Source organism: Bombina bombina, chromosome 11, assembly GCF_027579735.1.
Source record: "Bombina bombina isolate aBomBom1 chromosome 11, aBomBom1.pri, whole genome shotgun sequence".
Classification (NCBI taxonomy): domain Eukaryota; kingdom Metazoa; phylum Chordata; class Amphibia; order Anura; family Bombinatoridae; genus Bombina; species Bombina bombina.
Window position 1 is genome coordinate 60,750,462 of NC_069509.1, and position 13,269 is coordinate 60,763,730.

Here is a 13,269-nt window from a genome sequence, read left to right on the forward strand (position 1 = left end):
TAAAGAGATTATTTATCTTTTTTTACAACAACAATTCTGGAGTAGACTGTTCCTTTAAGTTCTGCTGAGCTGTTTAAGGGATCTTTTTTCTGATCATCCTCAGGATAAGACTTTAGCTATGTGATCAAGTTCTGTTGGGCATTGGCTTCCTCGTACCACCTACCATGGACGCACATAAATACTTCTAACCATACTTTTTCCATCAAAATGTCAAAATGGTGGTAAATTTTCCCCTTTTTATAAACAGATCAGGAATGTTAGCAATATTTTAGATGTAGAGTTTAATTAATCAGTCGTAATGAATATACGTTTTAACTTACTTTTTAATATAGCACTAAAATTCAAATACCCCACACTCTATCTGCCCACTTTAAAAGTATTTTTTTTTTTGTGAACTAATGGTTTGAACTGTTCTCTGGCGCTCTAGCTCCAAAAATATATAAATGTGTGAGTGCCGTATGGCTAGAACGCGGATTGGTGAAGAGTTCAAACTGTTAGCTCCCAAAAAAACATTAATTTTGAAGTGGGTCGAGTTGTATTTGAATTTCAACGCTATAAAAAAAAGTAAGTTAAAGCTGATCTTCATTATAACGGATGAATTAAACTCCATCTAATATAGTGTTAACTTTCTGTTTACCATCACTTTTATCTAGAGCAGTGAAGAACATTCACAGAGTAGCAGAAATGAGCTCCAATAATGAATATTTACAGAAGAGAGCAACATTGCACTTAAATGTATTCTAAGTATGATACAGTCATTTATAGTAGCAAAACCAAGTAACATAATTACACTGAAGCATAATATTCATGGTAATTTGATTCTGCAGCTAGTTACATGGTAACACTCATCACCTGCAGTTAAAGACCCATGTAATTAGAAAGCTTTTTGGTCTGAAAATACAAAACACAGGTTGTAGCAATTATATGTGTTACAATCGGTTTTGGGTATGAAGGGTTAAGTTAAAGGGACAATCTAAAGCAAAACATTGCAGGCCAGATTACAAGTGGAGTGCTAATTAATTCTCCCGCTCGAGTGTTTATTGCACTAGGAGTATACTTTTTTCGGTTGTCGGGTTGCACTCGTATTATTAGTTGAAAGTAAACTGTTTTCACTCTGGCGCTAACCCAATGAGTGCAAAAAGCCAAACACAATATCACGTGTGTTTTCACGTATTCCCCTATAGAATTAAATGGAGGAAAAAAAGGAGGGGAAAAACCTAACACCCCACTCTAGGGAAAACACGATTATATATTCTCACGTGTGCTAACCCAAAATAAAAATATGAATATTTCACATTCCAATGTTCTGCACATAGCAGAATATGTTCTATTTATTCATAAAAATTTCTTTATATATTTATATATACAGGTGGCCCTCGGTTTACGCCGGTACAATTTGCGCCATTTCAGAATAACAACCTTTTTTTTTAGTCATGTGACTGTTATTGAAAAGCATTGAAAAGCAGTGCACTAATTAAAATAGCCAGTAGGTGGAGCTGTCCGCTTGTGTTCCAGCAAAGTAATGCAAGCTTAGCAGACTGAAATTAATCTGTGTACACAGAACAGACTTTAGCCATCGAGCAGCTTTCAAGCAACAAGATCTAGCAGCCACTTCCCTATTATCTTCCTGTCCAGCTGCTTGAGGTGAGGGTACCTAACTGCCTATTAATCACTCCAGATTGAAATGCATAGTATAGGTGCATTATCTATATTATCTAACATGCTAACAATGAGGAGAACTGTTTGCATAAAAATGCAAGTAAATTGCATTGCCCTCACTTCCCATTGACATACATTATAAACTGGGTTTCAATTTGCAACGGTTTCGATTTACAACCATTCCTTCTGGAACCTAACCCTGGCGAAAACTGAGGGCTACCTATATATATATATATATATATATATATATATATATATATATATATATATATATATATATATATATAGGTATTTTGGTACAATATATATTTATACCTATATATTTAGATGATTATATTTAGGTATAGATATATTCAGATATATAGGAATATCTATTTAAAAATACTTAGAACATATGTGCAGAACATTGGAATGTATAATATTTACAGTAAATACTCAGTATAACACTTTGTTATAAATGAATATTGCATAAATATGCTTTTACATGTTTTCTCTTCATCTACTTAACTGCAAAGGGCTCCAATGCACTTATATATGTCTATATATGTGTACATATGTATTTATGTGTTTATATGTGTATGTCTACATATGTGTACATATGTATTTGTGTTTATATGTGTATATACTGTATGTCTGTAAATACATATATACATATAAGTATATAAATACACATGTACATATATATATATATATATATACACATATCCATCTTTAGACATGTATGTATCTCATTATTAAAGCCCTATCAGACCTCATATCTTTGAGCCCTTATAACTTTTTTGTGTGCAATATTTTATTTGAATAATTTTTAGATGGTGTTATTAAGAGTGAGTGTACTTTGTAATGTATTTATGTGTTTTGTAACACTTATTAGTTTCTTGGAACAGTTAACCAGATCTCTGAAGATGTGGTAATCATTTCAGCGTAAATCACGACTGCACTCAAGCGATCACATTTACTTTAAACTGGTAATTACCAGCAGTAAGGCTGACAAGCTCAAACACCCACAATAAACCCCTTATCGATTGGTCGCAAACGTTTGCGCTCCCCTTGTGATCCGGCCCTTCGTGTATAATTCCAGATAACTTTGTAAAGGTGTGAAACACTCGCCATTCATTCAGATTTGGAAGAATAAAACTGACAAATGTTTCCATGTTTGTTGCATTTGTACAAAAACAAGAAACGAACAGTCCCTTTAACAAAATAATGAATGCATGTGTGCATGCAAAAACATTATTTTAGCTAATTTGTCATGTATTTAAAACTTTAAAAATGTAGAGAATTTTGACAGGACAGGCTTCAAAAGTTCAAATTTACACTATTCAATGATGATTTAGCAAAGTTCTTGTCAGCTTATTGATTCCTGTATTAGCTCGAAAATATGTAAGTTTCACTTTTGTTTTGGCAAGTCCAAAAAGTAGCATTAGCTATTACTTTAACTTTATTTACATTTAAGCTGCTATCCAGCTGCTGCTCTGTTGCCCTGAAAATAGTTTCCATAGGACATAGCAGACAAATAGATTTTTTAGATCAAATAGCAAACACTGCCCTTAAAGGGACATGAAACCCAAAATTTTCTTTAATTATCCGGATAGAGAATACAGTTTTTAAAAAGTTTCCAATTTACATCTATTGTCAAATTTGCTTTCTCTTGTTATTCTTTGTTGAAGAGATATATAGATAGGTACCGTGCACATGTCTGGAGCACTACATGACAGGAAATAGTGCTGCCATCTAGTGCTTTTGCTAATGTATAACATTGTTGTCAAAACTATTGCCATATAGTGCTACAGACACGTGCACACGCCTGAACTTACCGTCCTGTTTTTCAACAAAGGATAACAAGAAAAACAAAGAAAAATTGATAGAAATACATTAGAAAGTTGTTTAAAATTGTATGTTCTGTCTGAATTAAGAAAGAACATTTTGGGTTCTAGGTCCCTTTAAGGATATTTAAACTGGAGTTTTTTTAAATCAACAGAAACGGTAAAAAGCTGCACAACGAATCCGTTCCTCGCTGCTTGATCAGAAAAAGAAACAAATAAAAAAAGAAAAATAGTTTCAATATTTTAGTAAAGAAATATTTCACAATTCAAACACATTTTTATTCCCCAGCAGATAATTATTATGTTTAGTTAAAGGGACACTGAACCCAAATTTTTTATTTCGTGATTCAGATAGAGCATGACATTTTAAGCAACTTTCTAATTTACTCCTATTATCAAATTTTCTTCATTCTCTTGGTATCTTTATTTGAAATGCAAGAATGTAAGTTTAGATGCCGGCCCATTTTTTGTGAACAACCTGGGATGTCTTTGCTGATTGGTGGATAAATTCATCCACCAATAAAAAAAGTGCTGTCCAGAGTACTGAAACCAAAAAAAGCTTAGATGCCTTCTTTTTCAAATAAAGATAGCAAGAGAACAAAGAAAAATTGATAATAGGAGTAAATTAGAAAGTTGCTTAAAATTGCATGCTCTTTCTGAATTACAAAAGAAAATTTTTGGGTTCAGTGTCCCTTTAAAAGGATTTGTATATGTGTTAGAGCATGTTGCTATTGCACTGTTGCTTGTATAAAACTGTGTTTCACCCAGTCAAAGTCAGCTGCAGTGCAGGAACGCACTACTTGAAGCTGAGCACATTTGGTGAGCCAGTGACAAGAGGCATATATGTGGTAGCTAGCACATAGTACTGCATTTCTGCAGCTTAGCATATGTACATATGCTCTTAAACGTAATATAGCAAGAGAACAACGTAAATTAGATAAAACAAATTTAAAAGGGTCTTAAAATGGCAGTCTCTATCAGAATCATGAAAGTTTAAAGTTACAGTAAAGTAAAAAATGAAACTCCTATGGTTTATTTAGAACATGCAGTTTTAAATAACTTTCCAATATACTTAGTTCAGTTGATATCATTAGTGTAAGAGTAAATCTAGAAAGGCTCATAGGGCTCAGGAACGTGCACATGTCCTTAAAGTGAATGTAAATTTTGATGCTAAAGTGCCAGGTTTTTAAAAATACGATTAAAAACAGGGGCACTTTAATTAATCAAAATTTACATTTCACTCGTTGTGAAGAAATGCTTACCTTTTAAACTTGACAGCCGCTCCAGCTTCCCCCGGTCGTCGCAATCCATTTCTGATGTCAGAAATGATGGCTAGGTCATCCTCCAATCCCGGCTTCCCCCGGGGGGAATCAGTGTCTGATTCAATGCCGTGATTGGAGGAAGCCTGATTCCTCATTTTAGACCCAGGAAGAGGCTTTGCGACGAGTGGAGGAACTGGAGCTGCTGTCAAGATTAAAAGGTAAGTTTTTTTCACAACAGGAGTGAAATGTAAATTTTGATGAAGTAAAGTGCCCCTGTTTTTTAACAAATTTTTAAAAACCAGGCACTTTAGCATCAAAATTTACATTCACTTTAAAGGGACATGAAACCCAAAGTTTATTTTTATGATTCAGATAGCGCATACCATTTTAAACAACTTTCCAATTTACTTCTATTATCTAATTTGCCTTATTCTCTTGGTATCCTTTGTTGAACAAGCAGTAATGCACTAATGGGACCAAGCTGAAAACCAATGACAAGATGCATTTATGTGCAGCCACCAATCAGCAGCTATTAAACCATACCTACTTTTCAACAAAGGACTGAAAGAGAATGAAACAAATTAGATAATTGATATAAAACGGAAAGTTTACAAAAATTGCATGTTCTATCTGAATCATGAAAGAAATCAATTGGGGTTCATGTCTCTTTAACACTCCATGGCAGCAGTGTTTGCAACAATGTACAACACTGCTACAAACAATGTTGCAAAACACTGCTGTCATAAAATACAGAAGACATGTGCATGATGCATTTACTCTTCAACAAAAGATATCAAAAGAACAAAGTTTTAAAGAAGTACATTTGAGAGCTGTTTAAAATGGCATCTGAATCCTGAAAGTTTATTTTTGTCTTAACTGTCTCTTTAATTTTGACTTTCATTATCTTTAAATTGAAATCAATAACTATCTGCCTGGGCATATGTAATATTTATAAGCTCAAATTCCCCCACACACTTAGCACCAGAGGCGCCAAATTAGTCGTTTTATAGGAACTAGTGTCACCGTAAAATGAAGTTATGCTGTTGCTGCAGCCTGTGTGACAACATAAGTGTAATATTATGTCCCTGAAATCTAGTACCCAGATGTTACACTCTACAAGTCTAGGCATCAGGGGAGACATAAAAATCAGATTGCAAACAATTAGTGCTACAAATCAATACATTTATAGAACCCACAGTGAAATCCATTGGGTTCTTTTACACATTTTAAGGAATATGATTCATAATTAAAGGGACACTGAACCCAATTTTTTAATTTTGTGATTCAGATAGAGCATGCAATTTTAAGCAACTTTCTAATTTACTCCTACTATCAACTTTTCTTCATTCTCTTGGTATCTTTATTTGAAATGCAAGAATGTAAGTTTAGATGCCGGTGAACAACCTGGGTTGTCCTTGCTGACTGGACAGCACCAATAAACAAGTGCTGTCCATGGTTCTGAACCAAAAATTGTCTGGCTCCTTAACTTAGATGGCTTCTTTTTCAAATAAAGATAGCAAGAGAATGAATACAATTTGATAATAGGAGTAAATGAGAAAGTTGCTTAAAATTGCATGCTCTATCTGAATCATGAAAGAAAAAAATTGGGTTCAGTGTCCCTTTAAATAATTATGAACTGAACAGTAATTGAAAAACTAGGAAACATATATTGACATGCACAGAAATTTTTAATGTTTGCATTATTGTTAACCATTTGACTGTCATAAGTGGTTGCAAAGACTCAACTTGCCACAATTAAAGGGATATGTATCTTAAAATGTGATTCTCCGTCAATTAAATGTGTCATATTTGAAAATTATACATTAATTATTTATTTATTTGTTTGAGCTGTAAAACAGCTGAAAATTGTGCTTGTTCCACTTTCTCCAGAGAAGCTGGAGTTTATTTATCATACTTACTATACATACTATGGTGAAACATCCATTTTTAGCCCATTTTACGATAAAACAACAATTACGCTTTGTATTTTATACTTATAAGTACACATTTCTATGTGTTTTTTGCACATCCGGTGAACTTAAATTACAATATATTCTGTAAATATTTAATACGATTTATTCATGTGTAATTTGCATACAAATTTTACGTTTTTGATCAAATATGATTTTTGGTGAACAATTTTGCTACAATTTTTAAAGCACCTTAACAATACATTTTTCACTGCATATTTTTTTGTATGAATGGTTCAATTATTTGTTTTGTGTGATTTTTAGTTTATGTTTTATATTGTGCACTTTGTAATGTATGGATCCTTAGTGCGGAAACCTTCTCCTATAGCACAAGCTCTGGGATCGGCCACACTAAAGGCTCAATTTATCAAGCCCTTCTCCTCTCTATGGGGCATATTTATCAAGCTCCGTATGGAGGCTCGCCGGAAACACAAGTTATGAAGCAACGGTCTAAAGACCGCTGCTCCATAACCTGTCCGCCTGCTCTGAGACGGTGGACTGACATCGCCAGAAATCAATACGATTGGGTTGATTGACAGCCCCTGCTAGCGGCCGGCAGTCCACAAATCTGCAGGGGGCGGCATTGCACCAGCAGTTCACAAGAACTCCTAGGCAATGATAAATGCCGAGAGCGTATGCGGTCTGCATTTATTGATGTGCACCAGACATGATCCGCAATATCGGATCATGTCACACGCACAATGATAATTTGGCCCCTTAGACTGCAGGTTCGCACAAGAGAATCCGCAGTCATGGTTTATTAAGCAGCGGTCATTAGACCGCCAATTCCCTACCCTCAATCTCCCCGGTCTCATCCGACTGGGAAAATTGACAGCTCCTGCCCGTATGTGATTGGCTGTGCACATGCAGGGGGCGCGATTGCACGCAAATGCAAAAGAGCGCTCGTGTGCAATGTTAAATTCTGGCAGTGGATTGCTGCTTACCAGATAAGAGCTCGGGAGGACAGTGGCAAATATGTACGCCCCTGTCCGACCTTGATTGATAAATGGAGCTAAAGCCTTCTATTAACGCAGTCCTGGACCCAGTGAAGAAGGCTCGGGATTAGCGCGGCTACCCAGCACATTAGAGGTAAATATTTTACCTTTAAATGCTAATTTAAAGGAAACAAATATATACAAACAAATTTCATTAGTATATATATTAATTTTCTTTAAATTAGTTTGTGCATTCGTTCAGATATTTGGTTCATGAAAACCAAATATTCATATTTTTGCTACAAAAAAGCATTCTCATAACTAATCAAATGTGCATGTATACAAAATACTTTAATGCTGCTGTAAGGGGCATTCCTCAGATCCTAATATATTATTTTTAGGCTAAAGGGTTAATGAACCACGGGTATTGATACTCTAATTATAATCCTAGCGATTCCCTGCCGCAGTATAAGTAAAACTACATTCCAGGAAGTGGTACCAATAAAAATATTAATCAATATAACATCTAGTCACTTAAATTAATTTACAGAGCTACATCTCATTGTATTACATTCAATATTCTTTGTTTCAATGTAAGTTTTCAAAACTTCAGATGATATTTTTAAACAAAGGAAATGTACAAATATTGAGTGCCCCTTTGAATTACTTTGTAATATTTATATGGCGTATTTGCTCTGGAGAGTGTACTGAGCATGTAAAAAAAACGCTACTTGGCAAATTCAGGGCCACTGGCACTTTTAAGGTACTAAAACTATAAAAGTGGGTGCAGTGCACTGCCGCTGATCATATCATATTTGTAAGAAATAAAATGATCTCTAAAGGGTGACTTGGAACATGTATACAGTATTACATATATTTTGGCTACCAGATAGGACTGCAAACTTTAGCATTCAAATTGTTAAAGGGACGGCTACTGTAATTGTTTCTCTACTTTAATGTGACCTATTTTATTGTCTAGAATGTATTAAAATGTTTCCAATCAGCCCCTTATCTTTATTTTGACATTTAAAACTGCTGATTTTTCCTACTGTAACCACACCTATACTGAAAATTTCACTAACTCGAATAATGGTTATAGACTAAATGGTTTAGATGAAATCATGAACCCAGTGGAGGTTGGGACAGAGAGATACTAAAATGTTCATAAGGAAGGACTTTGTGTAAATAATTAGACAGACAAGATAATTAGGCTTGCTCTCCCTATAAGCTCAGCTCATTTCATTGGGATATGGTTTCAATTAGCAGAAACATCTATTTCATATATAAAAATATACCTATAAGAGCAATTTCCCATACATTGTATGCTCTGCAGCTGGTGTAATGAGTTATTGGTTGCACATTAATGGGAAACCAAATTTACATTACACTGTCCCTTTAAATTACCTTTCAGTAACCCTCACTATGCTGTAATTGTATCACATCTCTCTTTGCTGTTCTACTGGGTTCCAGGGTATCTATAAGTATTGATTGTCAATTGATAAACTCAATAGAATTTTACAAATAAGAAATAATGTGAAAGACTGTTGAATATTTAACTTTTGTTCTATGTTACAAGTTTTTTTTAAAAAAAGTTATTGGGTGTAGATAGAGTTGCAACACATTACATAGCAATTATTGCAGATTTATGTGACTATCAAGCAGTTGTCTGTGTGTTTGTAAGGGATATGGTTTTCCCATTCTCCAAAAACTGCAGCCACAGTTGTAAAGTCCCTATGCTAATATCATATAAGTTACCACAAAGATTTGCAATGAGGCAGTCAATTTGAGATGCTTTTCTTAGTTAAGCAAAATTCCAATTGTTTGTAGTTGATTCACTGATCAATACAGTAATTCAAAACTTTAAAATGCTACAGTTTATAATGACAGCACTTTTGTGTTGATATTTTGATATTGATATATATTTGTTACGTATTTATTTATTTTAAATTATGTTATATTTTGTTTATTTTTAGGGACATATATTTGAAAACCAATACAGCTGAGCAAGTTTTCCTTAGCAGCCACTGAACATGATTTTCCACTGACTAATTGTGTCCCAACAAGCAGTTCCTGTTAGTTTTAAATTAAATAGCTTTATCTTTTGAATGCAAAAAAATATATTGCATAGAAAAGGTTTGCTGCCCCTTTAAATTTGAAACCTTTTCAAATTATCATTCTGCCATGGGTTAATTGCTTTCTGTCCAATATTTGCTGACCTTCCCTTTAAAGGGACACAAGACACCTTGTACTTACAAGATATTTCTGCAGTCTTACAATAAATTAACATACCAGTCGATTGTGAAAACTGTTTTAATACATTAACACAATGTTTACTGCAAAGGCTTTTCATTATCCAAACTAGCTCCACCACTTGACTTATTGAGAGAAGCCAACGTTTTCCTGTGCCATTTTCTAAGCCAAACTTGCATTGTTTAGCTGTATTTTATCTTACCACCTCCACAGAGGCTAATTATGGGCATATATGTAGATGCTTTATGCTTGTGAAGTATGCAGATTCCAATTAATTCACATTCCAATTTGTGGAATTGAAACACTCATATTTTCATAATTAGAGTAAATGAATATGGAGCAAACTAAATAATATAAGTATATTGCAAGTTCTTTTGGGTTTTTTTACTTCCTCAAATTAAACAATTTACATTGCAATCTCCTTTAAATGGTCATTAACTTTATTTGCTCATTTGCTGGCACAATAAATTAATTTTGTTTTTAGCATCTATGAGATTCTATTAGATGATGATTTGATATAATTTGATATGAGATCTACAATATGTTTATAACAATTTGAGTGCCAACCGATCTGTTTATCTCTTCTTTTGTTTAAAATATCTCTTTAGAAAACACGTGATGCATTGTATTGTATCAATATCACTTATGTGACACTACAATCACTTTACAATTGGAAAACATTACCTGTGGGTTTCTTGTTGATCGACTTGACCTCTGCTGACTAATGCACAGAGTCCTCTCCTCCTTAGGTAGGTACAGCCTCAGCCGATTTTGCAATTCAGTAAAAATATGCCACTCCGGGTTCCTATCTGCTTGACAAGGATCTAACCTGTTTATCTTGATCTCCTCCGGGGTCCTCTTCAGTTGTCTTGGTTCTTCTAGACCCATCTCCCCTCCAGTGTTCCTCCTGACTTGCCATTGATTCTGTAGGCTTCTTCTACCCCCGTCCAGATGATGTTCCTGTTGGTTCATCTCCAATTGCCAAGGGCTCCATCGAGTCAACTTCTGTTCCGCTTGGACCTCTGTCCTTGGTCTTGGCTCTTGTAGACTCCCATCCTCAGTGCTTCTTTTCATTTCCCATTTCTCCTGAAACCTTCTGCTACTCTCATTGGGATTTAGGTTCTTTTCAGCCCCACCCAAACGCATCTCCTCTCCAACTGATTTCTGCCTCTCTCTTGCCCCTTCCAGAAGCCCTTCCAGATTACTTTGCACTATCAACGGACTCCTCTCCTGCATTTTTCCAATGTCCTTAGGGTCTGGGTAAAGCAGGCGGCTAGAGTCCGACTCTTCCTGCTCATGGGTACCCCATAAGTGGCCTTCTAAAGAATCAGGCTGGATGTCACCTCTCAGGTTCCGCCTCCACAGATAGGGGGAGCGCCGGACCCCAATGAGGAGCCCAGAGGCTCTTCCTACCGTGTGGTACCTGGGGCTCGATGAGTGTTTATACCAGGAGGCACCAGGCTGAGGGGCCACAAGAAGCAAACAGCTGAGCATTAGCCATACGGCTGTAGGAAAGAGTGTGCCCATGGCTTTGCGTTAACCTAACAGGTGGTTTATCTGGAGTCAGTGACGCTTGAAGTGCTAAATAAGTTAATTGAACGTAATATAGAGTCTCCTAATACACTATAAGGAGTTATGCATTTCCAGAAGTGTTATATGCAGTAAGTGATGCACAAGGTAGAAGAGATCTGTTTAAAAAGTGAAGTCCAAGAGAGGTAGATGCGGTTGGTGCTGCTGGAGAACTGCTGTGTGAGATGATAAAATTCAGAGAGAAAAGTCTGTTGTGCAGTCTGAATCCTCTTCCCAGCACTGTCACTCTGCCCCATCTCTCCTCTATATAACAGGGCAGCGGGGGAGGTAGGAGAACAGTCACCCAAGCATCATTCCTATAGGGGCTCATCCTAGAAGGGGGGGGGGGGTGCACACTCAGAAAACCTTTGTAATCTACTAATAAACCCTTTTCTCCAGAAGGCACTTGCTGGGCAGGAGGCAAAAGGCATCTATATATGATTTTACTTTATATCCATCTATGGATCAATCAATTTAGCATCAATGATGCATCAATATATAGTAGAAATACAAAATGTATAAAGAATATTGCAGTGATTTAGGTCCTGTAGCAGCAAGTTACCCCAGTAACGTCAGGATTACAGCTTATTAGGAACCATGTAAAACTACTGCTTGACACATAGGAGCCACAATTGTCATATATGTGATAACAGCTCAGATAGTTAATGGCAACATCGCATCTTAATAATTTAGATGTGCTCTAGTAATAATATTTAATGATCTATTTATTTTTGATTTACAGTAACATCATTAAATGGACATGAAAACCATTTTTTTTTCATGATTCAGATAGAGAATAAATTTTTAAACTATTTTCCAATTTACATCTATTATCAAATTTGCTTCATTCTATTGGTATCCTTTGTTGAAGAATACACTACAGAGAACTACCTGAACACATTGGGTGAGCCAATGACAAGAGGTATATACGTGCAGCCACCAATCAGCAGCTAGCTCCAAGTAGTGATTTACTGCTCCTGAGCCTACCTAGATATGCTCAAGGTATACTACGAGAACAAAGTAAATTAGATAATAGAAGTAAATTGGAAAGTTAATTAAATGTGTGCTCTATCTGAATCATAAACGTTTAATTCTGACTTTACTGTTTCTTTAAAATGCCAGACAAGCTCCGTTATTGTTCTAGCATCCACCTGTTTCTGTGTAACCCCTTTAAAGGATATTAAACACCTTTTGCTTTTGTGTAAAAATTGTGCTTTTTATCACGTTCCCTAAAGAGGCCAAAATGCAAAATCTGTAACCTAAAAAAATGCTACAAACTGCCTAGACCAGCTTTCTTTTAAGCAGCATTTTTTACAGGTTACAGAGTTTGCTTACTGGCCTTTTTTTAGGGAGCATAGGACAAGTATGATCATAGGCAAAAGTAAAATGTGTTTAATGTCCTTTTAAAAGGGACAGTCTAGTCAAATTAAACTTTTATGACTCAGATAAGGCATGGGATTTTAAACAACTTTCCAAATTTGTTGGTATTCTTTGTTGAAAGCTAATGTATGTAAGATCATATGCTAAGTTCTAAGCATCTTATCTCACTGCTTTTTGACAGTTTTTTTACAGCTAGACAGTGCTAGTTCATGTGTGCCGTATAGATAATATCGTGCTCACTCCCGTGGAGTTATTTATGAGTCAGAACTGATTAGCTAAAATGCAAGTTTGTCAAAAGAACTGAATTAAGGGGGCAGTCTGCAGAGGCTTAAATACAAGGTAATCGCAGAGGTAAAAAGTATATTAATGTAACAGTGTTTACGCAAAACTGAAGAATGGATAATAAAGGATTATCTAT

The 13,269-nt window shown here is 35.4% G+C and overlaps 1 protein-coding gene across 1 annotated transcript in view; it reads right to left on the bottom strand.

Moving 5' to 3' along the window:
* Positions 1-13,269, bottom strand: part of SYNGR3 (synaptogyrin 3) — a 398,922-nt gene that overhangs the window by 1,654 nt on the left and 383,999 nt on the right. The window lies entirely within an intron of this gene.